This window comes from Meriones unguiculatus, chromosome 20 (genome assembly GCF_030254825.1).
Source record: "Meriones unguiculatus strain TT.TT164.6M chromosome 20, Bangor_MerUng_6.1, whole genome shotgun sequence".
NCBI classification, from domain to species: Eukaryota; Metazoa; Chordata; class Mammalia; order Rodentia; family Muridae; genus Meriones; species Meriones unguiculatus.
Window position 1 is genome coordinate 64,373,019 of NC_083367.1, and position 8,439 is coordinate 64,381,457.

Here is an 8,439-nt window from a genome sequence, read left to right on the forward strand (position 1 = left end):
GTATCCATCTGGGAATCACAAGTGTTCAAAGCTTGAGCAGATGTGGCATTGGTCCTGATGCTGGAACTCACCTCTCACATTAGCTCCTGGCCTCGAGAGCACCTCCTAGGGGCAGGGACATGGGGAGAGGTCTTGGGCCAGGAAGAATTGTGATGGGAACTGGTCACTAAAGATCTTCAGGCAATTTGTAAAATGACCTCCAAAAACAGTGGGGCTTCCTTCCAGAGAGTGGACAGGGAGTGGAAGAGGCAGGGAGAAGGCTCCGATTTGGCTCCCATGTCCAAGTGCTGGAGCAGATATCCAGGACCTTGAGATACTTTCCAGGAAATATCATCTTTCTCACAGCAACCATCTCTGTAATGACAGCTGTTTCCAGTGTAAAACAGCACTTGCATGGCTCAAAGATTCTTCTGTGTCAAGGCAAAAAAAAAAAAAATGTTTAATTTTCTGTTATCCAGTCAATATTGCTTCCACCATCAAACTTGTCCAGGGCATACTCACCTGGATGAGGATGGTTCTGTGTAGGACTGGCTGTCCTGCACTGCTCCACATACCTGACTCGTCTAAGTAAAAGAGAGTTGGTGACTGATGAAACAGGGAGGAACGTGGTGCCACCAGACTGACAGCTTCCTGTGGCTGCAGCCATGTTTTTCAAAACAAGAAATACCCCAGGGGCAGGAGAAGGGAAGGGGGATTGCTCCCCTTTAATGGTGCTGTAGGAAGGCATAGTCAGGGTATGATTGTTTCGATCATTCTGAAGGCTGACTTCAAGACGCTGGAGGGGCGTGGTCCCTAGCTCTAAGTATATCCACATGACCGCTTTTGGCCAGTTGGCCCATGAGTTCACCTCAGAAGCACTTTCTTCCACTGAATTATTTTGGGCTTTGAGAATCAACATGAGAAGTGTCTCCCCTGGAGCAAATGCCAACCCTGCAGTGAGGACTCTGCAGCAAGGCTCCTGGAGGAGGGTCATTCCAGCTGGCCCTGCATCTAGCCAGGAGCAGCTGAGACCCCACCCTAGCCCAGGTGGGAAAAAGCCACTCTCAGCCATGAGTTCACGACCAGCCAGTGCAAGGTATGAAAGTATAGGTGCCAAGAGGGGATAAGACCTTCACTGTCACATGAGTTTATTTACGTCTTTGATGAAAGAAGTGTTTGGACTTGGTGTGTTATTTCTGGAGGGTCCTGTGGCTAAAACACAATAAAAAGCCAGATACAGGGGTTGGGCTTACAGCTCAGCTGCTAGAGTACTTGCCTAGCATGCACTGAGTCCTGGGTTTGATCCCCGGTACCATATAAAGCCAGGAATGATGGTGCATCTATGTAATACATGCAAGGAACATGCAAGGAAGTTTATGGTCATCCTCATCTATAGTGAGCTCAAAGCAAGCTAAGGATAAGTGAGACACCACTCAGTGTCGGGAGGAGAGAAAATGTGATATACTTGGGAACGGCAGTGATGATGGTGTTGGTGTTGGTGTTGGTGACGGTGACAGGAGTGATAATGATGCCAGTGATGGTGGTGTTATGGTGATGGTGGTGGTAGTGATGGCGACGATGGAGGTGATGATGATGATAGTGATGGTGGGAGTGATGGTGACAGTAATGATAATAATGCCAGTGGTGGCAGTGTGATGATGGTGGTAGTGATGATGATACTCTTAATGGTGGTGATATGATGGTGGTGGTGATGCTAACAATGTTAACAGTAGTGATGATGGTGATAACATTGGTGAGGGTGATGATGATGATGGTGGCAATGATAATCATAGTGGTGGTGGTGATGGTGATTGTGATGATGATGATGGTGATGGTAATGTTAGTGTTAGTGATGGTGGTAATGATGCCGTTGTTTTTCAGAGCACTGGATTAACCCTAGCCATTCAAAAGCCACACCTAACCTCTTATTCCTCTGGCCATGGAAGGAATACATTCTTCCCAGAAAAATCATGATGCCATAGAAACCTAGGTTTCCAACCCAAATCTTCATCTCAGTCCAATTAGGCAGCAGCTGGCTCAGGCCTGAGCAGCTTTCTCTAATGGTGTTTACCTGCTCTTGGCATTTTGGCTGATAAACACAAAAGATAACTTTTCAGAAAAATTAATGAGATTATCACGGAAAATAAATAATCATCAATTAACCATCACACAGGGAAGTGTGGATTAGAGTCGCCAACAGGAGGGGTATTTTCATCTCTCTTTTTCTGGAAGGAGCCAGAGATCTGACAGAGGATAAGGCTGCAATGAGGAAAATGAAGACCATGCTCCCTGCCCTGGGCAAAGGTTCAGGTTCTTAGGCTCTGCCCTGTGCAGCCAGGCCAACCTTCCAAGGGGAGAAAATGGGGCATTCAGAGGGACTGGGGAGCACTGAACCTACTCACTCATCCCACAGAGGGGTCAGGTCTGGCGAGACAGATGAGCTAATGGGAGAAAGAGCTCCCCAGTCTCACAGAAGTTATGGGGAAGTCAGAGAGGTACATGCTAACTGCATAAACGCAAAAAAGCCAACTGTCTCAGGAGTAGTGAGTGACCCAGGCTATTGTCTCAGCAATCAGGAGGCTGAGGTAGGAGGAAGGGCACTAGCCTGAGGCCAGCCTGGTCTATGTAGTGAGTTTCAGGGCTGCCTAGATGCCGTTTGAAAATACTTTCTCACCACACACACACACACACACACACACACACACACACACACACAAAATAACAAAACAAAAAAAAAAACTATGAATAAATGCTTCAAAAACCAGCCAAGAAAAGACAATAAGAGAATGCTAGGGTGAGAAGTAGGGTGCTGGGGCCTGGAAGCTGAGCCCTGCCCCTCCCAGTTCCCACAGTAAAGTCCTACTTCCAGTACTACCGACTGTGGCTACATTTGGAGATGTGCCTTCCTTCCTTCCCTCCTTCCTGCCTTCATTTCTGTCTCCCTCCTCCCTCTCCCCTTTCTCTCTTTCTTTCTTTCTAAGGTAAAATTCATCCCAAGGTCTTGCCCATGCTCGACAAGGCTGAAGGTATAAACTATGCTGTATCATATAAGACTCTTGTTCTAATAACACTAGTACAGGGGCTAGGCACAGCATAGGTGAAGAGCTGGACCTAGCCAGGGTTTGGAGGCTGGTGGAGGAGGGACAGGGCATGACACATTGACAGAGCCTGGATCCCGATCAGGGAAAGGACTCAGAAAGCCTGAGGCAGTGTGGGCTGTAGTCTTTTTGGTTCCAGAAACCATAGGGAGTCAGAATACCGGGGGAAAAATGGGGTTAGGGCACAGAAAGAGGGCTGCATATGTTTCTAAAGGTGGCACTGTGACAGGTAATGACAAGGATCGAGGAGTTCTCTGCCTGGACAATACGACATGGAAGTGAGGGACAAGGAGGCCAGAAGTTTCCATGGGTCTCCCTGGTAGATCCTGACTTTCCTCAGAAATGTCCAGAGTCATTTGAGGACAAACAGGGATCAATGGGCCAAGACAACACATCAATAAGGAGAGTGGCTGCTAGAGTGACAACAGTAAGCAGGACACTCTAGTAGGTGTGAGGTAATGGCCCATCTTTCATAAGAGCAAGGGTTCTGAGGAAGGAGACATCAGGTGTAGAATAGCAATGTTAAAGAGGCCAGAAAGGAAGTGCAGAAACAGGAGCTAGCCAGTGAGGGGTTTGACAGCCCATGAGCCAAGCCAAGGCAATGTTGGGTGATATAACAGCCAGACTTGCCTAGAGGGGCTCTGCTTGTTCACCCTTCAGGGGCTCCTCCAGCCCCCTCCAGCACAGGGCAGGAAGCATCCCAAAGCAGCCAAACACTTTCAACTCATGTTCTAGATCTCTTACACTCACACCTCCCTGCAAAAGAGGCTGGAACACAGAAGAAAGGAAAATGGTCACGAGCTAGTGGCTTTTGCCACTCTGCAAGGTCTGAAGAAGGTCCCTAAAGCAGGAATGCCCACCTGAGAAGACTTAGAAAGACCTAAAATGAGCACTCAAATCATCAGAGTCTGCCTGCAAAATAGGGGTCCTCTTCATTGTGTGGATGAAGTAGAACCCTGCATAGGAGAGCTAGAAAGAAAGGAGGGCAAACTGGCATCACAGTTGGCTTGCCCTGGCTGGGTTTAGAGCTGGCAGTCCTACCTACTGGGTGACCTGTTAGGCCTGGGCAAGCCAGGACAAGTAGTCACTTTGCTCGGGTGACTTTGGTCCATACAAGTGCACCCATAGTAAGAATTAACTAGTTCCTTTAGACTTCTCGGTCATCCAGGCATGAGCTACAAGGCTACTGATCGTGAGTTCAGTGTCAACAAATCAACAACACATATTAAATATTATCTTTAAAGAAAGATGCACCTGAAACAAAAAGCAAGGTGCTGTGTTGATTGATTGTTATGGTGTGAATGTGAAATGCCCCCACAGGTTCAGGTGTTTGAATGTTTGGTCCTTGGCTGGTGATGCAGTGTTTGGAGGAGTTAGAACCTTTAGGCGGTGGGGCCTGACTGGGGGAAGTGGGTCGTTGGGGTGCCCTGTTTTCTACCCTTTCTCTGCTTCTAGTTCAGCAGCATCCATGCTGCCATGACGTCCTCACCATGATGGACTGTGTCCCTTAAAACTGTAGGCCCACTAAATCCTTCCTCTTTCAAGGAAGGATTTGTTTATTGTCAGATATGAGGAAAGCATATAAGCTGATAAAAATGTTGTTGCTAGGAGTGTACAGAAAAATAATTGTTTTTTCATGTGCAAGATGACATTATAAAACTTAACAAAAATAAGAAAAGCCAACTGTATGTCTCCACAGCAGATCTTTTTAACATTTAAAAATGGGGATATATTTGCCACAGGGATGATAGACAGATAGATATAGATAAATGTATGCTAAGTGAAAAAAAACCCACATACTATATGATTCAATTTGTGTGAATTTGAATCTAAAGGGACAGGAAGTGAATTAGAGGCTTCTCAGGGCTGATGAGGCTGGGGAGACAGTTAGGAGATAGCTGAGAGACACAGGGTTTATTTCTGAGTTTACAACCCCCAAACAAATGGCGTTGGTGGTTGCCCATATTTGTGAATTTACTCCTGGGCATCCCGGTAGCCAGGAAGACGGGGCGCTTCCATTTCTCTCTAGTGTTCAAGCACAGTTTGGCAGTTCATGAGGAAGGTGGCAAGGCCTTGATGAAGGCATCCTGTGATAGAGGCTCTAGGTAACAGGACTGTTAAGGTTTCTTTTAATCCTTTTAGCCACGGTCACAATATGAATGAAGGAGGGTGAGCAGGTCATTGACCAGGAACCTGGAGGTTGTAGTCTAGGTGGGCACAGGTGTTGGGTGACTGGCACAGTGCCGGCTTTTCGGATCCCCGCTTTCCCACCCTCATCACTCACAGTCTCCATCCCACACCTGTCACCTTATATTGGTCATAGAGTGCTGCTATGCTTCAGGGTCAAGCTGTCTCACAGGTGCGTCTGCAGCAGAAAGATGGGACAATGCAGAGGGATGTTCCCCTAAGTTACTTGGTCTCCCTCTCTGAAGGGTAAAATAACACTTTCTCAGAATTCCCACTCACAGATATCCTCTGAGTCCTGTTGGTCACAAGTGGGTCATATGCCTGGTCCTGGATCAACCATGGGATGACAGTGATTGGCTTAAGTCAGGCAAAATGTATCATGTGACACTGAAATTTATGATATTATCAGGGAAAAGAGCAAAGGAAGCAGGAGCCAGGTAAGCTGTGACTAGCGTGAGGACATACCAAAGGGGAAAGGGGGAGATACTTTTTTTGGTACAGGGTTTTGTTAAGTACCCCAGGCTAACCTCACTATGTAGCCCGGGCTAGCCTTGAACTTAAGATTCCCTGCCCTCAGCCTCTCAAGTCCTGAATGATAAGCATATGCCACCACACCTAGACCAGTAAAGACTCAGATACCTGTGATCACAAACTGCAGCACCACCAAGTTCCACCCTAGCCAGGGCCTAGAGCCCCCACACCCCTAAGCCTGACTGAAGGAGGCCCAAGTGGCCGCCTTCCCTGTCCGCCGAGCACTCCCGCTCTGACAGGATAAAAATTTCCTCAGAAACACATCCACCTTGAAGTCGTCTCCCTCATGCCAACCTTCCTTAGGAGTTTCTTGGCATGTGGAACGCAGTTTGAAAGCGATCTGTTTATGTCGACAAGGCTGCGCTGTGGCTCAAGCCAGGAGACCCATGCTCCTGTGGTGACCAGGATCAGTCAGTACCTCTGACACTAGTGCTGCACCGACCACACCCCGCCCCCACCCCAGCGTGCCCAGCATGTCTAGTGAATACCGCAAGACAACTGTGACCTTCTAAAGATTAATTGGTTTTTTCAATCATTTGCATTTTTTTTTAATACTAAGGCAACAAAACCGTCTTCACAAAAAGGGAGAAGGCAGGCATTTTTTTTTTTTTTTCTGCGAGACCTGGAGCCTCATCTCAACAGGACATGCGCTGCTGTCCTCAGGCCGCTCCCAGGCAAGCCCTCCAAGGGCAGAATTGATATGCAGCTCCAACAGCAGACAGCTGCTGTGGTCTCCCACAAGCTGCCTGGGGCTTACATTATTTTATTTGGGGGCGGGAAGAGGGGGGGTCTGCGTGATGGTTTAGTAACGGCCATTTTCGGAAAACAACCAAGGCAATTTCAGGATTTGCTGTCACAATAGGCACACTAAAAATAAAGTCAGCATAAATAGATTAAGAAATTGACAGAATAACAAGGCATAAAGAATTAGAATAAATGTGCGGGCTGCGAATGACAAGCAGAGCTCGGTGTGGGGAGGCTGGGGGTGGCAGAGGGGAGGTGGGCTTCTCTGCTGACTCCGAGCTTTCCATATTCTCCCGGGCTGTGGGGAGAGTTTATTTCTCAGGGGCAGTCAGCACATAATCGAATTCTGCATTAGCAAGCGCGGAGGCTCTGCTGTGCCGAGGGGAGCCGGCAGCTTTTCTGTGGCATTCCAATTTCTGCCCCCATGGCTGATCCGTCTTGAAAGACAGATTGGAAGCTGTCCACAGTCGATTCCTAATCCCAGGCCTGAGTTTGGAGAAGCATGGAGATGCAGTACAGAAGGGAGTGGGATGGGAAAATGCTTGTAATTCAGTCCTGACATTTGGAAAAGATGAATCTCTTTGGAAAACTGGCAGAGCAGGAAAGAAAGAAGAGAAGAAGAAAAAAAAAACCTATATGCTAGGAACTCACTGTGTGGGTCAGAGTTTGCTGTGGTAATTTTGGAGATGTGGACTCATCCTGAATTTGAGGGTGCCAAGCAGAGCCACTCAACTGGCTCATCCCAGAGTCCTGCTTGGGCTTTGGCTAGACCTCAAGGGTGGGCAGCAGGTGTCACCGATCCTCAGTCAGTTGAGTAGGGAGAAGGGGCCAGGGACCCCAGGTGGTCCCATCTTCCTGGTGTCTCACATGGCAGGTACATGGAGGACCTGCTTTTATGGGAGCATCTTATGCGATGTTCTAAACACCCACGTCCTCTCACTATTAGGTGCTACCTTTAGAAAGCATTCTTACCACAAGTTTGGAAAACCTTGGCTAAAGTGAGTGAGGCAGGTGAATTCTCTTTAGGAAACCTGTCTTTCCTGTGACAGGAGGCATTCTACGTCACAGAGGATTAAGTGAGCAGCGTTTTCCCACTGAAATCTCCACTCTAAACGTATTTGTAAAGAGAGCCTAGGATGGAAGTCAGTGCTAAACCAATCTCCATCATCGTTCAAAAGACAACAGTTTTTGGTGGAACACCTGGACCAAACCCAGAGGTTGAAAAATATCCTAGATCCCAGCCACAGGAATTTCAGTCCACTGACTCTCCTAAAGCCAGGGTTTCCTCTCTGAAGGGGAGTGTCGAGCAAGGACCTCTAGGTTTTTGTCTGGCCAAGACCAAAAAAGGAAACATTCTGTCATGATTTTTTTTCCAGTCCCATACCCATTTGATTATCTACAGGGTGTGGCTTAAACAGTGGGCATGACAGCTCTGAGTTGTCCCTCGTGGGGAAGAAGGAAGGACTCCAAAGCCAGGCTAACACTGCCCTGGTGACCCCTAAATCACTTCCTCTCTCCGTGTGCTAGGACTTGGGAGGTGATCACGAGAGTTAAACACACAAGCTGCCATTTTGTTGTAGGTGTCCATCTCATTACGCACACTGTCATGTCCAGGTGTTTTGCTAAGTGTAGCACTGGTTATGGCTCATCTCCTGGCTAATTGCTGGGAAAATCTGTGGTGTCACCTCCCTAGGTAGCTTTGGGGGGCAAGAGGGAGAGACCCATTTGACTTAGGGACAATCATCATCCTGATCTTGCCATTTCACAAAGTGGCGGTGGGGGGGGAGGCTTTCAATACTTTTTTGATGATTCCCCAGCTTGAATGGAGTCCAGAGGAGGTTAGGAAGGGGCTCTGGGGACCAGCATGACCATCATGTCAAAGCATCTTGGGCTCTGGAGC